Source organism: Phoenix dactylifera, unplaced genomic scaffold (assembly GCF_009389715.1).
Source record: "Phoenix dactylifera cultivar Barhee BC4 unplaced genomic scaffold, palm_55x_up_171113_PBpolish2nd_filt_p 000895F, whole genome shotgun sequence".
Taxonomy (NCBI): Eukaryota; Viridiplantae; Streptophyta; class Magnoliopsida; order Arecales; family Arecaceae; genus Phoenix; species Phoenix dactylifera.
In genome coordinates, this window is record NW_024068257.1 from 147,500 (window position 1) to 173,799 (window position 26,300).

At 43.6% G+C, this 26,300-nt stretch overlaps 2 pseudogenes; one reads left to right on the top strand and one right to left on the bottom strand.

Moving 5' to 3' along the window:
- Positions 1-17,973: 17,973 nt before the first annotated feature.
- On the bottom strand, positions 17,974-20,370 carry LOC120107544 (annotated as a pseudogene).
- A 72-nt stretch (positions 20,371-20,442) lies between these two features.
- LOC120107545 lies at positions 20,443-26,043 on the top strand (annotated as a pseudogene).
- Positions 26,044-26,300: the final 257 nt, after the last annotated feature.

Below are 26,300 nucleotides of genomic sequence, written 5' to 3' on the forward strand. Positions count from 1 at the left end.
CTCGAAGACTGTTCTTTTGAATTTTTCTTTTGATTTTACTCCTCCAATTTGAATCCTTTGAACTTTAAACTTGGGCCAACAAATTGTAGCTTTCTTCCAACTTGAGAGCTTTGGAGGCCTTCTTGTGTTCTTCCAACTTGCTATGTTCCTTGCAAAATAAATATCTTTCTCCTTGCAACATAAACATTAGTATCTATACTTCAAGGTTTTGTGATCATCAAAATCAATCTATGAATCAATCTTTGGGTCATCACTTGGAGTCGACTCGGACTTTGCGGGAGTCGACTCGGCTCTCAAACACCGAAGTTGGCTCTCTGACTTTTAGCCTTGTATTTCTCTGAGAGTCGACTCTTGCTTCCTTAGGAGTCGACCTGCCAACCGTCGGAGTCGACTCGAGTTCTTCGAGAGTCGACTCGGCTCTCAGAGACCAAAATGGCTGCTCTGTCTTTCTGTCTGTTACTTCATGGAGTCGACTCGTACTATGCTGGAGTCGACTCGGCAAGCATCGGAGTCGACTCTAATTCTTCAGGAGTCGACTCGGTGACAGGTTCTGGGATGTATCTTTCTGTCTGGCTGTCTGTTCTCAGTCGGAGTCGACTCGTAATGTGCAGGAGTCGACTCGAGCTTGTGCCAGTACTTCTGATACACTTGGAGTCGACTCGAAATCTTCCGGAGTCGACTCGAGATTCAGACTTTGGTTCAAATTGATTTCCATACTTATCCAAAGTGTATTGAACCAAAGCTAGAGACACTTAAACATAAATTTACAAATACTTGACTGAAACACTAGATTGAATTCATTAGTATAACATAAGATATACTCAAATGCTTTGAGTTCATCAAAATCAAATAGGGTTATAATCAATCACTCCACATCTTCCACCATCAAGGCCAAGGCAAAGGCATCCTCCAGCGATTGTGGCCGCAAAGTCCTCACCTAGGCTTGAATGTCGACTGATAGTCAACTTTAAAGACCACGCAATAGCACGTATCTGGTAGGATAGTGATTACGGGTAGAATTGGGGTACAGTTGTTTTTCTTTAAAAATAAAAATATTTGAAAAAGAGAATTTGTGAAAACTATTAAACTAAGCAATTTAATAAGAAATGCAATTAAAACGATCAGTTTGGGGGAACCTAGGGCAAGGAATTCACCACTAACATCGGAACAAGGATTAATTATATTTTAATTTATTCTTGGATAAACATGCAAATTGGCTACAAGCCTAATAAGCATTTAAATAGAAATTCACAAAAGTAATTTAGGCATAATCCATCTTTAGTTAACATGAAATGTCTACCCTAATCTAAGGTGGCAGCACATCGCATCTTCCTTAAGCATGGACTATCTTATATTTACCTAGTGATCATGAAGAACAATTGTATAAACGTCATATTTAAAATCACAGAAATTAAATATGAGATGAAATAAAATATTCATTAGAAGCAAAATAAGGTTTATACAACTCCAAGAATAGAAATCAAAATATAAAACCCTTGGCTCTTTATTAGGGCTGCATCCGGCCCTAGTGAGAAGATCAGCCCTGCATGGAGTTGGAGACGGCAGCAGCAGCACAGCAGCGGGCTCCCATCTCTCCCTCTTGCGATTTTCTTGAGAACGGCTCCTTCTTAGCTCTTATGGGAAGTCATTCCCAAAATAACCAAAAATCTTCTCTCTCTCTCTCTTTCTTTATTTTTTTTCTTTTTGTGGGAACTTAGCTTCTCCCGGTGGGAAACTTGGCCCTTCCAGAGATGTGGATCAACCCCCCGGTGGGGAAGGAGGAATGGAAGAGAAGAATGGCTTCTCCTCTTCAAGCTTGACTCCTTTTATAGGCTCGGCGTCCCCTCTCTCTCTTCCTTTTCTGTGGTTGATCCAATCGTTGGATAAAGTTGTGGAGGCTTTATCTCTTCCGCGGATGGTGGATAGATGCTGCTCCTTGGAGGAAATCTGGGAAGTTCATTGGCTTGATCCGAAAAAGAGGATGATGTGGAGGACTCTGTTCCATGAAGCTCGGGAGGATGATAGTGAATCCTGGTTGGCCGTGGGATAAGGATGAAGAACAAATGCAGATATGCATGGAGGAAGCTGACGGGAAGAATCCGAGAGAAGAGAGTCTCAGACATGGTTGAATGCTGGGATGATAATCATTGAATTTATCCATGATTCTGTTCAGAAGCAGGGGATACGAATGACTTTGAATTTGATTTTCGGTTGGCTGGGATCAATCCTGGATGCTGGGCTGGTTCGGATGAAGTGGAATGAAGAGGAGATGAGCTTTGAACGCGGAGAAACAGGGGATGATGTGAATAAAGCTCACGGGTGACCGTGGGATGCTGGGATGAATCCGGATGGAGTTACAGCTCTATTCCTTGGACGCGGAGAGAGATGGGATGCTCATCCAGGAGAGAAAGGTTGGATTGAGTTAATCTGGAACGAGAGGATAGGAAATCTGGGAGTTTGGGAGGAACTGGGATCAAGCCGGAATGAAAGGAAGCTTGGGAACGGCCGGGCACGGGATAAGGATGAGAAGACTCGGCCTCTGTTCCGCTGGAAGGATGATCTGGAATGCTGGGAAGTTTGTGGATTTGATTTTATCCCGTGGAGATGGAACTAGGTGCGAAGATCATGGGATCCACGGAGATAACGACATGGATATGGCTGCGATGTGAAGCAGGAGATGAGAGGAAGAAGACTCGTGAAATCTGGGGAGAGGCAGGGATGCTTAATTTGCGGACACGGGATAGGTAGCTTGGGCTTATCCGTGGGCGTTCGGAAGAAATGGGGTGCTGATCCGAACGGGAGAAGATCACGGTTGGGAGGATGTTGAGGATCCGGTTGGATGCGGGATGAAATGGACGTTGGAGACTCGGGATTTGGTGGGAGGTGAAGGTTGAGATGCTCACGGGATGAGGATGAAGACTGATAGGTGGAAATCGAAACAGGGGAGGAGGATGAGAGGATAAGCTTGATGGTTTGGTTTAGTTACTGAATACGGAAGCTGGGGAAATGGTTGGAGCGTGGGATTTTAGTTGAGGAGTGAATAGAGCTTTAGGATTTGTGCAAATATGTTGGTATGCTTTGAGATCTATGAGACAAATGATCGAAGGGATTATATTATTTTTAATGTTAAATAGGAGAATTGGAATGAGTGGGAAGAAATTTAGGTGAATGTGTGAAGAGTCAGGAATTAATGGGAAGCACTGGGTTTTGGAGAAGAGTTCTTAGAGTCGACTCCGGAGAATGTGAAATTGTAAAATGATGTAGTGTCCGTTTAGGCTTTACCTAATTGAGCTCGACTCGACCTGCATGCATTAAGCTTAATCAATAAATAATCAAATCAAACACGAATTACCTTGGATAATTTATTAAAATGCAATAGTGAAGGTAATACATTTTTTTTTAGTTGAATTTACAAAATATGTGAATTAAAATACTGATAAGTGCTATGAATAAGATATTAATTTATGCATTATTTAGCACTTATCATCGACACGAAGTCCTCCGAGGTATACGCTTTTCAGCGCGGAGTCGCTCCACCCCACCACTCGGTTGCTGATCCTCTCAAACTCCTCTTGAAAGGCTCGAACAGTAGTTTTTTGGGTGACCCTTGATAGCATAGACTGGAAGTCGTCATACTCGGTAGGGTCGAAACGCTGACAAATTGCTGAAGAAAAGTCCTCCCAACCGTCGAAAGGTTGGGCTCGGTCGGCGATTTGAAACCATCGCAGGGCGGTCTCTTCTAGGTGAAAAGATGAGATCAATACCTTTCGGTCCTCCGCGGTGCCATGGTAGTGAAAGAACCGCTCAGCTCGATACACCCAATCGAGAGGATCACCGTCTTTAAACTTGTGAAATTTCAGCCTAAGAGTCAGTCCGCGATTTCCTCCCTCTCGATCTCCATTACGGTTCCGATCTCGTTCATATCCTCAGCGTGGGTACTCCCCCACACGCTGGTTCCTCCTCTGAAAATTCTGGATGGGATCATCCTCCATATCCGACCGATCGTCGATGCCAATCGGGCTCAGCCCCCGAGCCCTAGCGCGTGCGCCAATCGGTATGAGCTCGGGTCGGAGTCTAGGTCGATTTTCTCCTTGCTCCAGCCATGTTTCCTCTGGCGGGTTGGGAAGGAGAAGTTCGCGAGAAGGGGGTCCCCTCCGTCCTGGTCGTCCACGGGTAGGGGCCGGAGATTCCACCTGGGTTCTACGAGGAACTTCCCCCGGTGGAGTTTCTTGCCGCTGATTTAGCAATAGTTGCAACATCATCTCGATATGGCGTTGCGTGGTATCCATCTTCTCCATCAATTGTTGTTGGCTCTGCTGCATAGTTGTTTGATTCCCACGCAAGAACACTAAGAGACGGTCGGTGGAATCAAGATCTCAGGTCCGCCGAGGCCGCGGGTGATCGCGAGCCTTCTTGATGTGGGTCGACTCCCTTTGAAGATGCCGCTTCTTGCTGCTTCGAGGTTGTAGAGCGGGTGTTCACCATCTTTCAAGGCCAAGGATTGAACTGCTCTGATACCAAATTGATGCGATCTGATAGAATTCGATCCGTATCTCAAGATTCTTGACTCTTCTTGATTTCTGGGAGGGTGGTTCCGACCTGCTTGCGGGTGCAATTTCCAAAGATCCGTCCGTCAGATCGATCTTAATTCTGGATATGTTGTAGGTCTCCGCATTAGCTTTCCAACGGTAGTCGTGGGTCTAGAGGAGATGTCGGGATCTCGAGATATCAGCCTCCGACTGACGACTGCGCAGGGGAGGATGGGCTGATAATCTGACGGGATGGAGTTGTTTGTAGAGGCTGGTAGGGATCAAGGAGGAGAGTAAGGAGAGGGAGAAGGTGGCTGGCCTCTCGGGACAGAGGTGGTGCAGCCGGACGAAGGAGGGGGCGGCGGCCTTGGACGGCGGCCCAGGGAGAGGAGGAAGGCGTCGCAAGACGAGAGGAGAGAAGGGAAGAAAGATAAGGCAAACGCCTTTCAATTAATTCTTCCATGTTGAAATAGGTGCTCACCACATCTATTTATAGGTGGCTACCTGACCCCTTATCTTGACTTGATCTAATTGAATTCAAGAAACAACTAAACCCAAAGCGACTCTAATAAAGGCCAAATCGGCTAGCCCGAGCAAGGCTATGCTGAAATAAAATTAACATCAAGGACTCAAAAGTAAAAATAACCAAATGATTCAGTCCGAGACGGTCTAGTGGATCCAACCGCATCAAATGGGCAGCAAACTCCTGCCGAGTTGCTCGAACAAGTGGACCAAGCCCGGCTGTAGCCCGGTGTACCACAATGAGCTGTCTTTCAAAGAATAGCCAAGAAGGATCAGCACAGCACCGCATCGGTGGCTCCCTAGAGTATCATGAGAGCTTTGAAGTTCTCCAAATGGTCTAGAGGGTCCGAGGTGCCATCATACGTCTCCAACCATATGGCATCTTGAAATGGGGAGGAACAAGCTCCCCCATTATCTTTGTTGAGAATGGGGGTTCGGTAGTGAACTCCATGTCTCGGCCTTGACTGGCTTGAAGCTGCCTCAATTCTTCGAGGCGCCGGCACATCTCCTCAAGCTTGTGGTCGAAGCTAGCTTCCCTCCTAGAAGCCTTGTCTGGTCAATGGGAGGAAGAATGGCTTGACGCTGACTCCTCCTAGGAGGGGGAGTTAGCAGATCAGGATTGGCCTTCCTTCACTTGACTCCACAGCTGAGTGTGGTGGTTGTGCAGAGCCTTGCCAAAGCTATAATGGCAGGGGGCTGGCCGAATGATGCCTGCCCCCCACTCTGAGGTAGGGAGTGACGACCGCCATGCTCCATGTCTTCACGATGACTTAGACGCTCCAGATCTTCATGACAGCCTTGTTCACATGCCTTTTATTGCTGCTGCTGAGGGGCCGCTGACTGCTGCATGTGTTGGATCACAGTGGTTAGTTCTAGACCTATTGAAGAAGCACTTGAAATTGTTCAGGGGTCACCCTTGGGATTGTCTGTAGTTCTGGCGGGGGCGAAGCCCTTCACGAGCTTTGTAAAGAGCCGCCATACTCCTCTAGTGCATTCAACTGAGGATTGGAAGGTGTTGGCTGCACCCTTCGAGACTTCATGATGGTATGGAGATAGAACCTTCTAGGGCGGGCTTCCAAGACCCTCTAGTGTCAATCTGTTATTGGAAAGAATCGGTCCGTCCTAGGCATCGTATGAGACACGGTGACACTGGAGAACTCAGCGATTTGCTTTTTTGAGATGAGGACTCATAGCGGGTTGCTACTATAGGGATCCTGGTTGGATGGCCATGCTCCTACCTGAAAAAGCGCAAACGAAGAAATCCTCTTGCCAGAGTGCGTCCGGCGGAGGACCCTTCGATGCTTAAATCAGAATCATGCTCAGAGAATAGAAGAAGATTCTCTTGCAGTTTGTTAGGGCGTCGGAGCACTTACCCCTAGTTTCCCCCATTTTGGATGATTGTATAAGTAAAGGAGTTTACCTACCACCGCAGAATTAGGACATGTGGGTTGACTAAGAATGACTAGCCATAGTACGACCTAGATATCAAGCACAAGCATTTCCCTATCACATCAACAGAATTTGGTGATCACCGAAGTTTCCGACTAGCATGCTGCCAATGTGGGGAACTCTCGAAATGCGAACCCGGTCGCACGGTGTTGGGTCTGCTAGGTGGCAACTCCTGACCAGCCGCGCACCGGCGCCGTAGCGAATTGTAATTGGTTGGTCCTTTTAGTGAGCTGTGGTCAGCCTGGATGCACATCACACTGATATAATGATTTTATATGATGGAGATAATGCCTATTATTTGGCACTTTTATTTAGCCTATGATGGGGAAGATTTGGCAAAGATGCTTCAGGAATGAGATCAATTACGTGCTGGATATCACGCATCGGAGGGAGTGTAACTGGAAGATACTTAGGAAAAACAGAGTAAAACTCATCCAACAGGGGAACTACGGCGGCCGGATGCTCGGCATTTGACTCCACATTGATAACTCTAGCCACAAGGGCGAACATAGGTGAGTGGCTTTCGATATCTTTCATTACTTCTTTCGAAGTAATGATGTGAAGTGACTCATCTTTCTGTGGTGTAGCACCCTTCTTTTCAGGGACGGGATCTCTAGGGGGCAATAAATTCAGTATAATTTACCGACCCTGAACATAAAGCTACATGAATTTGACTGACCATGAAGGGTGGCGTCCCTATCATATAACCAAGGTCTTCCTAGAATGATTTGACCTACGTCCATTGGAAGACAGTCGCACCAGATCTCATCTTTATAAGATAGAAATTGAATCGGAACAAGGCATCTTTCCGACACCGAGATGGACGTCTTATCTACCCAGGCTATTTTATATGGGTGGGGATGAGGAGTAGATTTCAGACCGAGGCGGAAAACAACTCCAGACGCAATGACGTTGATGCAACTCCCGCTATCAAATAGGATCTTACATGTTTTACCATTGATCTTAATAAGCGTGTAAAATAGGAAGGTTCGACGCCAATCTTGTTCAGTCTTGGTTTGGGCTAGAGTACACCTAACCACATGAAGCCTAAGGTTTTGGTCATTCCGATCAGTGGGCTCATTTTGGTATTCAGTCTGAACAAACTCTAACCCGGTCTGTTCGTCTCCAAAGTCTTCTACGAAATCCTCGATGTTTGGTTCATAGACTTCTTCAACACATTTAGTCTCTTGGGTTCCTGCTTCCAGTTCAGTCATTAGATAGGTCTTGGCATTATATTGGGACGCGATATGACCAAACTTTTGGCACCTGAAACACTAGGTTTGACTTCTTGATGACGAGTTGGAACCTAGTATGCCTTTTTCTTTATCAGTTGACGGACTTTGAGCAGGCATCGGGGATGGCCTAGTCGGTGCTTGACTAGAACCAGGCTGATTAGGATGGTTGGAAAATGGTCTGGATTGCGGAAAATAGCTTTAATTAGGTCGGCCTCCTGGGGGTATGGACCGAGAGTCGGTACGCCTTACTGCAGGGATTCGTAAGAAACTATCCACATCTTGAGCCAACTGATATGCTTGGCCAAGGGTGGTAATCTCTCGGAGGATTAATTCTTTCTGGATCTCCTCGCGAAGTCCTGCCCGAAACCTAGAAAGGGTAACAGTTTCTTCTTCGATTACACCGCACCTCATGTGAAACTTCTCAAATCGTGCAATGTAATCGACAACGGTTGGATCCCTTGACTTAGTTTCTGCCACCTGTCCATAAGGCGTTGTCGGTAAGAGAATGACAGATACTTCTCATTCGGTTTTTCTTTCATATCCTCCCAGGTGGTGATACGAGGAAGCCTCTGGGTCTCACGCATATGTTCAAGTTATGCCAGTACCAGTGAGCTTGCCCAATAAGCTTCATTTTAGCGAACCGTTCTTTTCTATCATCAGTCATTTCATACCACTCAAAATAGTTATCCATGGCTGCTCTCCAATCAAGGTACACACTCGGCTCTAATTGACCAGCAAATGTGGGAGCATCTACTCGTACGGTACGAAGTAGTCGCTCGTCAAGATCGCGCTGGTGATCAAGAGGAAGTTGGTTCCTAGGGGGATGGGGAAAAGCTACAGGTGGTGTGGTCAAACCAAGCTCAGGATAAGCTGCGATTGGGGTTGACGGTTCAGGAGTCCTAGGGTGTTGCACTAGAGCACGGATCTCTCTTTTGAATACATCTTGATCAGCTCGTAATGCAGCTAATTGTTCCAAAATATCTTGTAGAACTCTAGGGTCCATGGTGGGTAAAGGGGTCTGAGAGTTAGTGAGGAGGTACTCTCTACCACTACGGGTTGGCATGCAGGGACTACTCTAGTTGGTGATATGATATGTAATGCTACTAATGAACCCTAACTTACCAAATGCAATGCAGGACAACCTACTAATGCAATCTACTATGAATTCGGAAATCAGCAAATTTTCACAAAAATAACTTAAAATTAAATATTACTAATTTGTACTTTGGTTATTTCAGAATTAAGGTAGAAAATTGGTCACTATAAGAAATTAGGTTGCAAACACGTGTTACGGTCACTTAAAATCCGAAGCTAATATGATCTATGGATGTTGAGAACTGTCCTGTCGCTAAGGTGTGCTAATTTAATATTTAGATTTAAATGGTGGGTAGCATGGGTGTGGTGGTAAATGTTCTAGGTTTTGTAGTTTGACAAGAAAATAAGTTTCAAAATAGGACTGTCATGCAAGAGAACTAGAACATAATTAGATAAACAAGCCCAAAAGAAAGAACCTGTTACCTGTGGTGGATGCAGTCAATCAGAATCGTGTACTCGTGGACTGGGGCGACGGTCGGGCCGTGGTTGTAGCCGATGGACTCTCGAAACGGCTCCAATTGGATCTGATCACAGCAACTTGATTGGGCTTGCGGAAGAGAGGAAATTGGCCTGATGGCCTGCTGGGCCTAATGGTGTGGGTTTGTATAAGAAAAGGCCTGTTGGGCCCTTAAATTGAAGAAGGGGGGAGAAGGAATTGGTGAAGGGCTTGACGGCTGCGGGCCTGATAATTTGGGCCCCAGTAGTGCGGTCGGTGGAGGGTTGCGGGCCTGATGGATTAGAAGAGGGGAAGTTTTTGGTGGGATGGGCCCGAGGGTCTGGTGTGAAGCGAAGGAGTGGGAGGATGGGGGTGGTGGTGGTGATGGCCGGCGGAAGCAAGGGCGACAGAGGAGGCGGAGGCGGGGGCGGCGGCGGTGCTGTGGGGAGGCGGAGCTCGGATGGCGACGTCGGAGACAGGTGCGGCTGGAGACGGAGATGGCGAGGGCGGGCGGCGCTCGGGCAGTGATGGTGGAAGAAGAACAGCGAGGCGGAGGTGGCAGAGGTGGGGAAGGAGAGGGACAAAGGGAGCTAGGCGGAGGCGGAGGCGCGGGTTGGGGTGGAGGCGGAAGCGGCGAGAAGCGGTGGAAGGGATGGCACGACGGGTGGTGCGGAGGGCGGTGTGCTCGGAGAAGAAGAAGGCGGAGCAGCAGATGATGGCACGGCGGCGCGGCGGACGAAGGCGGAGGCGGTGATGGCGCTGCGGATGCGGCGGCGGTGGCAACAGCGGCAAGCGGACCTCGGTGGATGCTCGGCGGCACGGCGGAGGCGATGGCGGCAACGACAGCGGCGAAACCCTAGAGGTAAGCAGTTTTTTTTTTTGAACCTTAACGGGTTCGGGTTATCGGGTTCGGGTTTCAGATGAAACCCGCTCCGATAACTGTGAAGCCCAGCACGTGCAGATCACGTGCAAACAATTTTTTTTTTAACTGTTGGACTTTGGATCCGGGCTAACGAGTATTAGGGATACGGGTGTAGAACTTACCCGTTATCACTCGTCTTCAACCTCCCAAACCTCCCGATCGAAACGGGAGGACGACCTGGGCTACTCGGCGGCCTTGTGGATCGACCGAGGGGACCGGCGGCGTAGCAAATGGCCGCGAAGCTGCGGTCGGCGGCGGCTGGATGCGTGGCAGAGGACGCAGTGGCGGTTGCAGCGGCGACTGCGAGCGGAACTGAGGGCGGACCGGCGGCTGCAGGCGGGGCGGCCGACGCAGTGGCGACTGCGGGTTCGAGGGATAAGGCCGCAAGGAGGCCGGTGACGCTCTTCTACTTTCCGGCGACGAGAACCGCTCGTGGCCCGTCAACGCGTTCCGGCGTCCGTGGTTCGGGTACCCCGTAGAGCTCGTGCGCCAACCGAAATTCGGAGATCCGGCGATGCTCGGCCATACACCAATGGCGGGTGCTGGAGGTGGTGGAGGCGGTGGCGACGACTGCTGGCGGGTGGATCCGGCGCAGGGATTGTTCCCCTTTTACAATACTGTGTGGGAGCTGAGAGAGAAAAAAGGGCAACAGAAGGCTTTTTTTTTTCTGTTTTGAAACCGAGGGTTTGTTCCCCTCTGTCCCTTCCTATGAAAACCGAGAGAGTGAGGGAATATTTTTTTTTTTTTGCTCTCAGTTTGGAAGAAATAGCCGGGAGATGGAAGTGCTAACACAGTTTTCACCTGACGTCAGCCCACAGAAACTAAGGCCCTAATGGATCGGGGCTTTGGCAGCAGGGGCAAAACCCACCATAGCTCTGATACCAAGTTGATGTAGAACCAAGTCCGGGAAGGAAGACTTCAGTGGTGACGATGTACTCATGTTGTAGCTTTAAATTAGAAACAGAAGAAGAGGGAGAAGAGAAGGAGGAAGAGGAAGAGAAGAAGGAGAAGAGAAGGAGAAAGAGAGGAGGAGAAGACGTGGGGGAGAAAATAGTTAAACCTTCATTAAACCCTAATCATGAAAATAGGTCCCTATATATAGGGCCAAAATACACAATATGCATAAATCCCCTTACACAGAAATAAATCCTAATAAACCCACAAATAATACAAATAACCTACAAATAAGCCCTAAAATGCAAATAAGCCCAGAAATAAAATAGACCACAAATAAACCCTAAAATGCAAATAAACCCAAAAATAAAAATAAACAAATATGCAAATAAAATGGTGACCTAGCTGATGTCCCCATCATTTACCAAAGACATTTGCAGCTCTTCATTTTCATTCAAATGCTAATGATGAAGAATAGACGTCGGACATAGGGGCTTCAGCTGATATGACTTCTCAAGAAGGTATTTTGCATAACCTTCGTCTCTACAATGGCACTGATCATGTTCTTATTGGGAATGGTGATGCTACTCTTGGTTCCAATTCTTCTCAAATTACCTTAATTGATGTTCTTTTGATTCCGGATTTAGAGAGGAATTTGTTATCTATTGGCCAACTTACTTCTGATTATCTAGTTAACTGTGAGTTCTCTAATCAAGATTTTATCATAAAGGATCGAGTCACCCAAAAGGTGTTGATGAGGGGAATAAAACAAGGTAACTTGTACTCCATTCGTGCTTCGCCGGCTCCATTCTTCTCAACTAGATTTCGAGTTGTCAATGAAGAATTATGGCATCAACGGCTCGACCATCCTCAAGCAGCTGTCGTAGCACATCTTCGCAATTCTGGTTTAATAAAGGTTGTGTCCAATAAAGTAGCAGCTCTCACGTGTGAGAGCTGTCAATTAGGAAAGATGTCTAAACTTTCCTTTTCATTATTTTCTTCTAAAAGTCTTGCTGTCTTTGATAAGATATATATTGATTTATGGGGATATACTCCAGTAACTTCTGTGAACCATTTTTGATATTATGCTGCAATTGTGGATAATTTCACAAAGTTTATATGGTTAATTTCTCTATGATAGAAGTCAGATTTTTTTGCTCGGTACTTGTTGTTTGAAAAGTATGTTACTCACCAATATGAAAAATCTGTTAAAATAATACAAACTGATGGTGGTGGAGAATTTGTTAATCAGCAATTTTCAAACCATTTGCAACAATTAGGTATCATTCATCAATTTTTTTGTCCCTACACACTCAAACAAAATGGGGTTGTAGAGTGACAACATCGAGTAATAAGAGAACTTGGACTTACTATGATGCTTCATGCAAATATTCCTAAGAAATTCTGGGTTGAAGCTTTTACCACTGTTGTTTTTCTAATTAACAAAACTCCTTCAGCAACACTTCAATGGTAGTCACCATTTTATTTGTTTCACAATCAACAACCAGATTATGGTTCCTTTCGGATTTTGGGTTCACAGTGCTTTCCTTACATATGGGATACTAAAACAAGTAAGTTTGATACTAGGTTTTACCCTGTGTATTCTTAGGTTACAGTGATAGACAGAAGGAGTATCGATGCTACTACCCTCCTACTTGGTGGACTATTATCTCTCGCCATGTGGTATTTGATGAGGTAACACTTCCATTTAAAGAACCAGCCTCTCTTTAGCGTGGTGCTCCTGAGTCAATTATCACTACCTTTAAAGAATAGCTTTGTTCGAATTTAGCCTCTACATCTGGTCCTTCAATTCCAACGGACTCCACTCAACAAATGCCCTCATATGAACCTCCACCAACTGATGCTCTATTGGCAAAGACCATAGTCATCTCTAATTTACTCACTGACGCTTCACACTCTGTTCCTAATGCATCTTTTTGCCTCTGACCAATGCACCTCTTGAACCCATGGCAGCAAATGAAATTCATGAGCCTATGAATGATGCCTCACCTCACGAATCTACTACTGGTACATCTTTTTCTTAAATATCTGTCTCTCATCATATGACAACTCGTGCTAAATTAGGTATTCGTAAGCGCAATCCTCGCTATGCCCTGTTACATAACTACGGTCCTATTCCAAAAGAACCCAACATTGTCCGAGCTACTCTTAAACATCCTAGTTGGACCAAGGCTATGGAAGAAGAACTTGCTGCCTTGTCTCACAATCAAACCTGGACTCTTGTTCCTAGAGACCTGTTAATGAATGTTGTTGGTTCACGCTGGGTGTTTAAAACTAAACTCAACGTTGATGGGTCTTTACAATGGCTCAAAGCTCGATTGGTCGTAAAAGGGTATCATCAAATTGACAGAATTAATTTCTCTGAGATTTTTTCACCTATTGTCAAACCAAGAACTATCGGATTAGTTCTCTCCATTGATGTTGTTTGCAAGTGGAGCATTCGTCAGTTAGATGTAAAGAACGCATTCCTTCATGGTGTGTTATCCGAACAAGTTTTCATGGAGCAACCTCTTGGCTTTCAAAGTTCTGAACATCCTGATTATGTCTGCTTATTGTGTAAAGCCATCTATGGACTAAAACAAACTCCTCGAGCTTGGTTTGATCGTTTTAGTTCCTTCCCAATTGAAACTAGTTTTTTCTGCAGCTCAGCCGATCCCAGTTTATTTATCTTTCACTCAGCGACAGGTACATTAATTTTACTTCTGTGCGTGGATGATATAATTCTCAAAGGCTCATCTGATGCTCTTCTCAATGAGTTTATTGCCACTCTAAATTTAGAGTTTGCAATGAAAGACCTCAGTCCTCTCCATTATTTTCTAGGAATTCAAGTTTCACATGTCTCCAATGGTATTGTGCTTCATCAAGCTAAGTATATTGTTGACTTGTTAGAATGTGATTTTATTCATGAGTCTAGACCAATTTATACTCCTATAACTCAGAAGTTTAAGTCAGATCAGAACTCTACTCCATACAAAGACCCACATCACCATCGCTCATTAGTTTGTGCCTTGCAATATTTGACTCTAACCAGACCTGATATCTCATTCAATGTTAATTATGTCTCTCAATTTATGCAAGCTCCAACTCACAGTCACTTTACGGTGGTGAGAAGGATTTTGAGGTATATTAAAGGCACCATCAACTTGGGTCTTCACATTCAAGCATCTAGTACACTAGACTTATATGTTTTCTCAGACACCGATTGGGCAGGCTGCTCCTTAACTCGACGATCAACTACTGATTTTTACACTTATCTTGGGAGTAATCTTATTTCTTGGTGTGCTAAAAGACAACCAACAATTTCGCGGTCTAGCTCTGAGACTGAATACAGAGCAATGGCCTCCTTAACTCGACGATCAACTACTGGTTTTTACACTTATCTTGGGAGTAATCTTATTTCTTGGTGTGCTAAAAGACAACCAACAATTTCGCGGTCTAGCTCTGAGACCGAATACAGAGCAATGGCCCAAACTACAGCTGAATTAACTTGGTTGTCATTTATACTTCATGATCTTCATATCTCATTACCTCGTACCCATGTTTGTTTTCTGTGACAATTTGAGCTCATTACGTATGACAGTCAATCCAGTGTTTCATGCTCGCAGTAAGCATATTGAGTTAAACTATCATTATGTTTGTGAGCATGTATCTCTTGGGCTATTGGTTACTCATCATGTGCCTACCTCATCACAGATTGTTGATATCTTCACAAAGCCTCGGATTCGTCTTGATTTGGAACGTCAGCGATACAAACTGTGCCTTACTACCACGCACAGTTTAAGGGGAGATATTAGCTATATCAATTCAAAATCAATTCAAAATTCAAATTATCTGGAGCCATGTTCAAAATTCAAATTATTTGGATCTGAGTCTTTATTTGTTGCCTTGTAAAACAGTGCTGATTATTCTCCTAATTTTTTGCAAACTATTATATTTGTTGCCTTGTAAAACTCTTCCTTGTATATCTCAATGATTATAAATACAATCTTACACCCACGATTACATGTGTGGTGAGATTTCAACATCCATCGAACTCTCTTTTTCTACTACAATAACTTATCCCTAAGAAAATAAAACATCAGATCAGAGGTTAAAAGAATCTCTGCATATATTAATCTCTTTTGCCAACAGGCATGTCATTTTTATTTTGTATTTTAACAGTTTCAAGTCTACCAAAAAGAACAAGGATTTGCAACCAACACGGAAGATACTGTTCGTATAAAGCTGAAAATCTGAAAGAACTCCAGTCCAAGAAAGTTGTCCATTAAAATATACTTATCCAGGAATCAAAGCTGCCGCCTACATCCCGAACTTTAAGAGAGAAAACAAACCATAATTCATTACAATAAAAACATGTGCGCTTAGCTCATCAATTCTACAATTATTATTTCAGCAACCAGAGCAATATATCTGCCATGTGTTTCTGCACACTCTCATTGTCAATCGCATGGCAAGGATGAGTTCAATGATATCATTGTTTCTTTGATGCTCATGGTTCAACATAAATCTCCATGTGGTACTTAACTAGTTTATATGAAACAAAAACACAAAAACAACAACAGTGCTAAACAGGCCCTAAGCTTATAGAATTACCCAACATTGGCACCATGTAAGGCTGCTTGATGAGGACAATTACAAAGTCACTAACTCATTCAGAATCACCACTACCTGATCCGAAAAGATGCTATCAACCTTAAATGGTTCTTCAACATTTGGAATCCATGGATCAAGAAAATGTCCGGCATTTGTGGTACTCCTGTTGGAAGATTATCGAATGTATCAAAAATGAAGGTGAAAATTTTGCCTTCCCATGTGTCTCTTGGAAGTTCTTGACACATGTGAAGTCAGTTGAAATGAAAGTAAGGTTCAATCAGTCAAAGAAGACCAAGGCAATGAAATAAGCTCTGGATCCATTTGCCCCCTCAGACCATGTTATTATCATTTTCATCATACCCGCAAGTTTGACATGGTTTTTTTGTCTGGAGTGTTCCTTCAATTTGAATGCATCAAGACTTGCCAGGCAAAGTCACTTTTTTTGTCCAAAACTAAATTTAAGTGTTTCTGCTTTGATAAAAAAAATGATTTGAGACCCAAGAGGAGCATATGCAAGGTGACAGGCTAGAAATAAAGGAAGGAGTTGATAGTATGGAGAAGGGGGAACGGTGATTGGATAAGATCCACAGAAAGAATAAATCTTGAAGCCGATCAGCCAAGGAACAAAGTAAACCATGTCATCGATATTCCATCACTTAGTTACATAGACAAGTAAAACCTGCATACATAATGGGCCAAGTTTATTTTATTCCAGTACCAATTAAGTCTAGGTTATGATTAAGTTAAATAACTCTTAAAATTCTCTCTTGTTATCTTCATTGAAAATTAAAGCTTTCAAAATAAAACTCTGATATGATTTTTATTTTCCACAGGAATCCTAAACTAAATGAAAGATGAAGAAGACTACCACAAACTACTCGAACTCATCCTTTCTCAATTTTCTGGATACAGACCTGGCCCAGTGTTGGAGGAAAAAGATGTTATGGATCATGTTCTGTAACATATCAACTTCTGACCTGCTTCATATCTACAAACAGAGAGCTAACAAAAATTACCATATTGCATTTGTTGATAGGAGGATAAGTAATATGTACTTCTACAGAAACCGATACAGTGCAATACCTGATAGATAATGCAACCTGAAGTTACCAACAATTAAACTTTCAGCTTCACATAGAACACTAATTCAACCTTTGTATTTTATTCAATGATGACCATAAGTACAGTTAAGCTTTTAAGTATGTGGTATATCATCAAGAAAGGTTCTGGCAGAAAATGTACAGTTTTATCCAGGATGTTTCAGCATATCATGCAGAAAAATGAATAAGCTAGAGCACTGAATGTGGTGAATGCATTTTTTGAAGAATTAAAGCATAAAAGATTATAACTGGCTTGTTCAAATAAATATTATCATCTACTAATCTTAAGGCCAATTTTTAACAGTCTGCAATACTAACAGTTGTGTTCCATCATAGAATTGAATTCGCACCAATGCTGATGAACTGTGCAGAGTAATTGAGTCACTAAAGAAGCACCCATGCTGTGCTGTGTATCAAGGTTTAGCAGATACACACTAAAATGTATGAAGTATATCACACAGCTGCAGTTAGTTGAAAATTTTTGCTCCAAGCAGTCAAATGTACAACACAAAGAAGATAAAAAGCAATAAACTCTACCGAATTATGTTTTCACACAAAAAAAAACAACCAATCGAGTGACAAGAGAATCACTTCATAGAGACAGTGGAAAATAGGATTTGCATTGGAAATGTTGAGCCATACAAAATGGGCCAATGCAAATAATCATCTAAGCTTGCTCTGTCAAGGTGTTTTCATTATGATGCATACTCTGTACAACACTTCGAACAATGCAAACAAAACATACCAGGATCCTATGAACCCCAGACAGGTGAAACCAGCAAGGCCCCGAAAGTCAAACAAGTAGCAGTACAAACAAGTAAACTCTCAATCAATATGATCATCTGCAATTGAAGTGTTTGGAAACAGTGACTCTCTCTTGTGGCAAAGCCTGTGGGTTCCATACTCTGCCCTCTAATTTCAGTTCTGCAGGTCCTCTAAAACTAGAGTCGGCCGAACCAGTCCTAAATGGGATCCCTGGTCCTCCTGGATACTGAGAAGGGGCAGACGCATACCTTCGGGGTGGATCTCTTAGCGCACCTCCTCGCCACTCCCAAGATCGCAGCTCTCGGACCATCGACATAAGCTCTGTCACTAGCCCCACAACCAAAGGCTACCTGCTCTGATGCCTGAGGCATTGAAGACTCCTCCAGCACCCACCCCAAAGAGTCCTTTTTCTTCACATAGAACTCGCCAACACGCCAATGAGGAACAAGAGGAACAACAGAGCAGAGCCACTCCACACCACGGCATTAGTCTCCACCTTGAACACCGGAAAATTCGACCGGTATATCCCAATGTACCCATCGTCAAATCCTAAAACCACAAGCTTTTCACGGTCAGCGGCGATCAGAGTCTTTGCCAGTCAAAGACCCATCCAGCTGTAGTATCAGAATTCAGAAAGAGTGATTTGATTTCATGGATGGTGGCAAAGAAGAGAGGCAGAGGAGCTCCGACCCTGCCAAAATACTGAGAGGAGATATTGTAGACAAAGACCTTGTCATGACTCGCCACGAGGAGATAGCCTTTGATAGTTTGGGATGGAAACAGGGCCATATATCTCCGACTTCCTCACCGCTCGAACCCGGCACTTGAGGTTGGCAACGTCCCCCAGGAGAATGACATGGATGAGGTCACCTCCGGCGGTGAACCCATATGCCTTGGACCTCTCTGATGAATCAAAAGAGTAGGTTTTTGGGACTGATCCATTGAGCCCTTCGCATTCCGTTTCTTTCACCACCATCGACCGCAAGTCGAGAGACCCGGCCGCCAGTCTCGGTCAGAAGAGAAGCCTCTGCTTCATGAAGGCAAGAGGTAGGCTGGAGGCAATGGCGGTGCCGTAGAGAGTGCCATTCTCTGTGAAGACCCTGATCCTCCCGCCGCCGTCCGTGGCGAGGACGTACCTCGTCCGGCCAATCTGATGCATCTCGAGGCCGAGAACCGGCGGGGAGTCCAGCTCGCGGGGGCCGCGGAGGAACGGCCGGGAGCTGTCGAACAGAGAGGGTGGCCGAGTCGTCGCCATTGGCAGCGACTCCCAGAGGCGGTGGGCAGCGATGGAGCCGTCGGCGTGGCCGGTGAAAAGGAGGCTCTCGTAGCGGCGGGAGGAGAGGTAGCAGAGCATGGAGGTCACCGGGGAGTCGGAGATGGAGGGGAGCCCGATGAGGACGTCGCCGGCGGAGGAGAAGACGTAGACCCGCCCCCGCGTGTCGCCGACGGCGAAGTACTTGCTGAGGCCGTCGAGGTCCTCGTAGTGAAGGACGGCGGCGGCAGAGACGGAGGCTTCCAGCCGCGCGGCTGCGGTGAACTGGAACCGCTTCCGACCACCAGGTCTTGTGCTGGGTCACGGCGACCCCGGGGGTCCGGTAGCCGTGCGCCGCCGGCTCGGGCGGCGCTTGTGTGACGAGAGGGGGAAGGGATGGTGGGATCGCGGGGCGGAGCAGGCGGAGAGGGAGGACTGGAGGTCGGAGACGGTCTTGGAGAGGAACTCGACGAGGGTCTCGAGGCGGTGGAGCTGGGCCTCCTGGCGGTCGAGGAAGGGAGGGGTTGGTTCCTCAGCTGCTACGGCGGAGGAGAAGAGGAGAAGGAGAGGAGAAGTAGGAGAAAGGCGTCGCCTTTGGCCGCCATGGATGGAGGACGACGGAGGTCCAGGGCTTCACCGCTGCTCGACGCTCGTCCTCTTTTGTATAGGATAACGCAAGTCCAATCTGAAACCAGGATAAGGCTACGAAGAACAAAAAAAAAATCCCCAAAACAACCGCAATTCTTTACCGAAAAAGACAAACCGCACTTAAACCAAGTAAAACATCTTTTCATGCAACTAACAGGGGATTATATTTCGTATTTGTATGGAAATTTACGTGCAAGCTATAAGGGGTGATCGGACTTGACGGAAGTGGAAAAGCACGTAGAGAGGGAAGAGGCAATCTCATCTATATATATAGAGAGAGACACACACAGGGAGGAGGGGCCAAAAGCCCAAAAAAAATAAAAACATTAGTGATCAAAAAATTGAACTCCCGGCTCTATCAGCGTAGATCAGAGCCTTTATTCTTTGAGACAATGCGGAAAGCGAGATAAATTCAGAAAAAATATCAAAATCTGCTAGAGCATCAGCAAGCAATGGATGAAGATGACCAAAATCAGAGTAGACTGATATTTTTCTACCAACACTAGATAACAATAGTAGAGCCCCTTTCTAACCAAACTGATCAAAATTTATATGCATGTATATTTCTCTTTGCCTTACCACTCTCCTAATGGACATGATAATGGACTTTGCAAGATATTAAAGCTAATTTGGAGGTTTTTAATAGCAAAAATTATTGTTTATTTTTTTCTTAATTTAAATTTTAAAACTCTAAATAAAAAATATTTAGGAGGCATTACCTATGTTATACCTATGAACAAAAGTTTTTTTTTTAATAAAGGATGATTATATATTTTTAATGTGAATATATTCAAAAAAGTTAAAAAATAACAAGTCTCAGAATGCTCTAAACAACTCTCTTTCACACAACCCAGAGAGCTTTTCTAGAGTGGTCAGCCACATACGAGACCATCCAATCTGCAGCTTCATTGGACTTTCTGTAAACATACTTGACCTAGAAGGCAACGTCTCCACCTATTATAGCCCAAATATTCTAGAGCAATGGATGGCAATCACCTATGCGGCCGGTGCATTTTTGAATCAAGTAGATCATTGTAGCCGAGTTATTTTTGAGCATGACTGCACTAGTCTATAGAATATGCCGTGCTTGATACAAATCAGCCCAAGCTGTCCGCAGCTCTAGCACAAAAATAAAAATGTCAAAAATCTGAAAAACTTTGCTGGGCAGCTGCATGCAGGAATATCAACAGGGATGCTTCCAATTTCTATCCATAAGCTGCCTTTTGGGTTGGCCATGACAAAGTAATCATATGACTCCAGGCGGAAGCCCCCATGAGCATGCTTAGCATCCACAGTCGTGGATGTGACTAGCAGAAGTACGACAACCCACCACTAGGGAACTACTGATGCAGCTCCTTCAGTCTTATTTTGAGGCTTGTGCTCAGCCAACTCCACCTTCCACCAAACCAGTGGTCCAACTTTCCCCACACCTCCCTTGGCTCCCCTGTGGCTAATCTATCCCTTTGCCAGCCTTTTGCATCCACAAAATTCCCTCAAAAGCAGCACCTTTTTCTTCCTCCCTTTGATCCAACCATCCCAATGTCCAACTGCAGCCTCTTCCAACATGTCAGCTGCTTCAGCCCCTGCTGTGGCTGCTGCCTACTCCTCCATATCCCAACACTCCCTCAGATCTCCCTCAATTCCTCCCTCCAATCCACCTCTCCTTTCCTCAACAAACCAAGTGAGTTGTCTTCAATACCTAGAAAGTTAAAAGTAGCTCTTTTATCATAGACCCATCAAGGAAACTGTAAGCCACTCTGACCTCCCTGTCTCTTTGGTGCAGAAAAGTGCCTTCCATGGCTTGCAACTGTTGGAGGGAGAAGGATATCTTCCATAGCTGAGAGAGAGAGAAGTTGGGGAGGAAAGGGCTTGAGATCAGTGCGAGAACTGCTGGTGCATCAAAGAGCATTGAGGTCGAAGTTGACAAGCCCCTGGCCTGACCTTGGGGCAGAAACCCGCGGGTGGAGTCGTCATCACTGTAAGCAGAACACCTCATCTTGACTTATATTGAATTGTCCCAAAATACTAACATAGAGACAAATACTTAATTTTTAACAGATATGTTCTTGAACCTATTATGTTCTAGTGATATAGTCGTGAAATCAGGTACTTGATTTAGTTTGGTTTTCTGGTGCATCAGCAGTTAATATTTGACAATTATAAGTTGACTGCTTTCTTTTAGGCAGCTTCAGTAGCAGGCTAGCAGCACCCAATACTACTGTAAATGTTGCACCATCAATCATAAGTTACCTGTTCCCAGCTTTTGGAAACAAGAAACCGAGTTCTCCTTACTTGCGTTTCTGCTATTTGAAGTCAAGTCATTTGGTGTTCCAAAAGGAATCAAACAGTTAGACAATCCACCATCAAATGTCTGCTTCACAATTCTCTCTCTCTCACACACCATAAAATAAAAAATTTAAAAAAAAATCTGCTTCACAAAATGAATGAAGTATTTTTTTTCATGAATGTAATGCGACCCAAACTTAGATTTTGGACACATTGTTTGGTATTATCTCTCCATTCTAGCAAAACTAGTTTCTTTTAAATTGACGAAATGCAGTATTCACCCATTTTTCATAAAATTAAATGATGTGGATTTATTATAATGCATCGAGGGATCCAGATTAGAAAAATGACAAGGAGAGAAAGGTAAGGCAGTGAAAAAGAGATAAATTAAAAGATTATGGCGCTGCAGGTGGCTCACAAACAAGCCCATCCATATCACAAAAGTAAAGGAGTGTGAGAAATAGAGCATCAACCCTTGAATGGATTCCCTCTCACTCTGCTTCATCCACTCACTTGTCCCTTCAAGAATTCCCTCTGTAAACTACTGATCCAGAGACAGACCTGCCTCTAATTATGATCACTACATTCAAATCCCTTAATTTGTCTGTGTTAGTAGAAAGAGCTACTTGGTGTTAAACGAACTCCCCAGTTCTGTTTGTATAGTGAAAAGGAGATCCTCTATGACCTTGTGAAGTTTGACAACCAAATACTAGCACAAATGGCAATAAAATAATATGACTCATAGAAACTGGCTAATCCATCTTTAACACAAGTCAAAGTTCTTTGTAATTATGATATACCATATACGTTAAAGTATGCATCCATGCTGGTTTATCTACTTGAAAGAGTAAAACCCATAGGTTATCCAAAAAGGTCCCCAATAAATATGTCAATCTCATAAAAAGAGCTAACCAGATAGGATACTTTGATGCAGACACGAGTTCATCATCGATTCATGAAACAAAGCTTTCATTTCAGTTTAAATCAAAACTCTCGAGTACCCCACCCATAAAGCTCCAGTTTGTGTGTCTCAAATATTAATCTTCCTATAATACCGTCCTATGATACTTCCCTTGCCCTTCAGCTTTCCTATCTGTGTTAGTCCTTAATTACATGCTTTGCACAAGGCCCATTCAAGTAAGCTGAAAAATAACAGCTTGGTATGTATATTAACTTCATTTTGAAAAGAAAATGTTCTCATATTTTGAAATGACCATTCTGTTAGGCTGTGGATGGTGGTGGAAATGCAGCAAAGGCAGGGTTAAAAGCTGGGGACCAAGTCCTGTACACAAGCAGCTTCTTTGGAGATGAACTTTGGCCTGCGGACAAGCTGGGATTTACCAAAACTGCTATTCAAGCAAAGCCAGATTCTGTATATTTTGTAGTAAGCAGGTAGTTAAGACTTTCAATTACAATTTCATTTTAAATAGATTAAGATTTCATGAACCAGTTTCTCAAAAAGATTCGATGAACTAGTTGAAGACACAAAGACAAGCAGTAAAATTGCTAGGATGGATATGTTACAAAAAGATCATTGTATTCTTATAGGTGATGTGTGCAAGCCATGATTTTCCTTTGTGATGTACTTCCATCCTTGTGTCAGCACGATTTTTGTACAATGCTTGATCTGGATAAGTATGGGGTATTTATTAAGAGGAATTCGTGATATGGCCTTGGGGCAGTATAATTAAAAGAGGTCCTGGGATAACCTCTATTATATCAGATTGAGATCAGTTAGTCTACGACTCTACCATACGATATAGATCCTGACCTTTGTGTAGCAGCTTCAGGATGAATGATGATTACCAGCAACTAATCAGACTCAATTAGAAAAATGACATGATTATGATGATTTAGATAGCCTTTCAGTAGACTGAAAATTGTTTCTATCAAAGAGTTGTTTCACCTTAGCGATTTAATTTTGCTTTATCGTAATGTGGATCGAAAAATGATTCTAGATCATGGTATGTATACTTGAGGAAGCTTTCAGAAGGTCATGTAATTACGACACGATGCTTCCTTTGATGGCATCCACAATTGTTATTTAACAGGACCTTATCACATGAAAAGGAACTAGGAATTATAGGGATTTAGGACATGGATTTGGTTTTTAGAGAAAGATGGGGTATAGTCATCTCATTTCATGAGAAAAATGAAGTGAGATACAAAACACGATCAGGACAGGACATTTGAAAGGCGAAGAAGTAGGGGAAAATAAAAGAAACCAAGCAGAAACAGAGAAGCAAAAGGAATTCAGTGCACCACCCCCTCTCAGTTGGATGTCGGCAGAATCTTAAAAAAGAGCACCAAGAAGATGGGCACAGCAAAACTGGCATGGTCCCCCCATTACATATGGTGATCGGAGAACTCTTCCTCAGAGAAGAGACTTGAAGCCACCATCCAAAGATGGTCAGCCATTTGATATGATGATCTATTGCTGCCCTCCATAGACTTCAAATCCTAAAGCCAGATGAAAATTCTTCAAGTTGGAACATCTTTCCACTAGTTGTTTAGTTTTGCCAATCTCAAACTTCAAGGTCTTAAAAGTGTCAGTGTCCAAAGCCAATTATCCAGACAAGCATCATAGGGAGCATGCAGTCTTAAACTGAAGTAGCTTAGAAATTTTCGAGGGGAAAGCCAAAGATAGTCATTCATGGAAGTATTTAGCTACTTCAGAAATGACGAAAGCAAGGTCAACTATCTTCGCTAAAAATGCTTCATTTTTTTCCAACCAAAGTCTCCACCAATAACAAAACAAAACAAAGTCCAATTTTCAGAATAAAGGGACATGAGTCTTGCATCCAGGTAGTGATAGTTAGGGAATATCATCAGGTGGACCATGAATGCTTGACCTCAAGAAAAAGGAAATCCAAACCTGTTTAGCAAAATAGTGATCGAACAGCGAATTATTAATCATATCTGGAGCTTGATTGCAATGAACACAATTCTGCATGAGGCAGTTCCTTTTGGCTAAGTTGCCAGATATCAGTAATGTTGCTTGAGAAAGTTAACCAAGAGAAGACTTCAAATTTAAGAGGTGAAGAACCCTCCAAATTCTCCTGATACCGTTGATCTTAACACCACTAAAATTCAAGAAGGTGTAACATGATTTGATGGTGAAGGTAGCTGAACAAAACCATCTCCAAAACAGAACTCTGCCAAATTAAAAATATAAAGATGAATCAATGTTCCTTGGAAATTGTAGGTTCCAACCAGATTCTGAATTCCAGTGGAATTAATCAAACAAGATTTGCAAGAATGCAGATCATAAAGTTTTGGAAAATCTAAGGCCTCCACCAAGAACGTCCCAGAATCTGATGATACTGCCAATAACTAAATTAAAGTAGATGACACAGTTGATACGTCCAAGAGTTTAAGAACTCCCCTTCAGAAAAAAGAAGCATTTGAAGGGATCAGGTACTGGCTGAGGGGTCTCTTCTCTTGATATAGTATTCTCCATAGAAGTTCTCTCGATAAACAATTACATATAGGGACATGGCTCAAGTCTTGTTATACAATTTTTAGTAGAAGACCACATGCTCAAATATGTTAAAAGTTCGGGCTCGGTAGGTCCTGCAGCCAACATGGATGAGGTAATGACTAGAATCTACCATTAGATGGTTGCACGATATGCATATTATGCTTAGGTTAAAACTGTCTTCAGCTTGCATTGTTTCGAGCTAAGAGGATGACAGAGTTATAATAGTAGAGATTTCAGAGTTTTTCAAGTATCATTTCCACATAGATCTCTTTTGGTAACATGATGCTACCTTTTCTGATGTAAAAGATAGGGCAACTCATCAACAAAATATGATGCTAGTTGTACTACTCCTAGAACAAGTAGGTAAAAATGGCAGCAGTTACTAGTTCCACTGTTGTAAAATCACTTCATATTTCTTTCTTGTTACGAAACAGGGGAGCAGAGGTAGATGTAAAGCGATTGCCAAAGAGGCCAGCTCCACCTCGCTTTGGCCGAAATTAACTGAAGCACAAAAGGCAAGAGTTGTGATTTTCCCACAAGCTTAGCTTACAATTCTTTTTTATTCTCTCTATACCTGCTTGAATCAATTTTTATCTTTGTTATCTGGGAATTTTCTTTTTTCTTTTCAACTAAGCAATCCCTTGCATCTTATTGCAGGCTAGAGCAACTCACATATGTCTGGACTGTGGATTTATTTACACTCTGCAGAAGCCTTTTGATGAACAGGCAAGCATAACTAGTTCCCCTCCCCTCTTAATTCACTATTTTTCTTAATCTCGGTTTTTGATGGTGGAAAATGGAATCAAGAGGTGAATTTTTACAATCGAGTTTTGAATAATGTGCAAAGGTCCAATCAGAACAGCTGATTGTCAAAATGTTTAACAATTTAAAAGACAGTATTAAGAATTTTTAATGGAGATGTTGAAGCATGGTGATATAAGATCAAAATCCAGGTCAAAATTTGCGTATGCCATATGCAAACCAATTTTTGGCAAGGAATAAAGCATACCAACTTCTTCCCAGCCTCAATGAGCAAGTCTCGGCTCGGCTTTATAATCAAGGAGTTATCCAT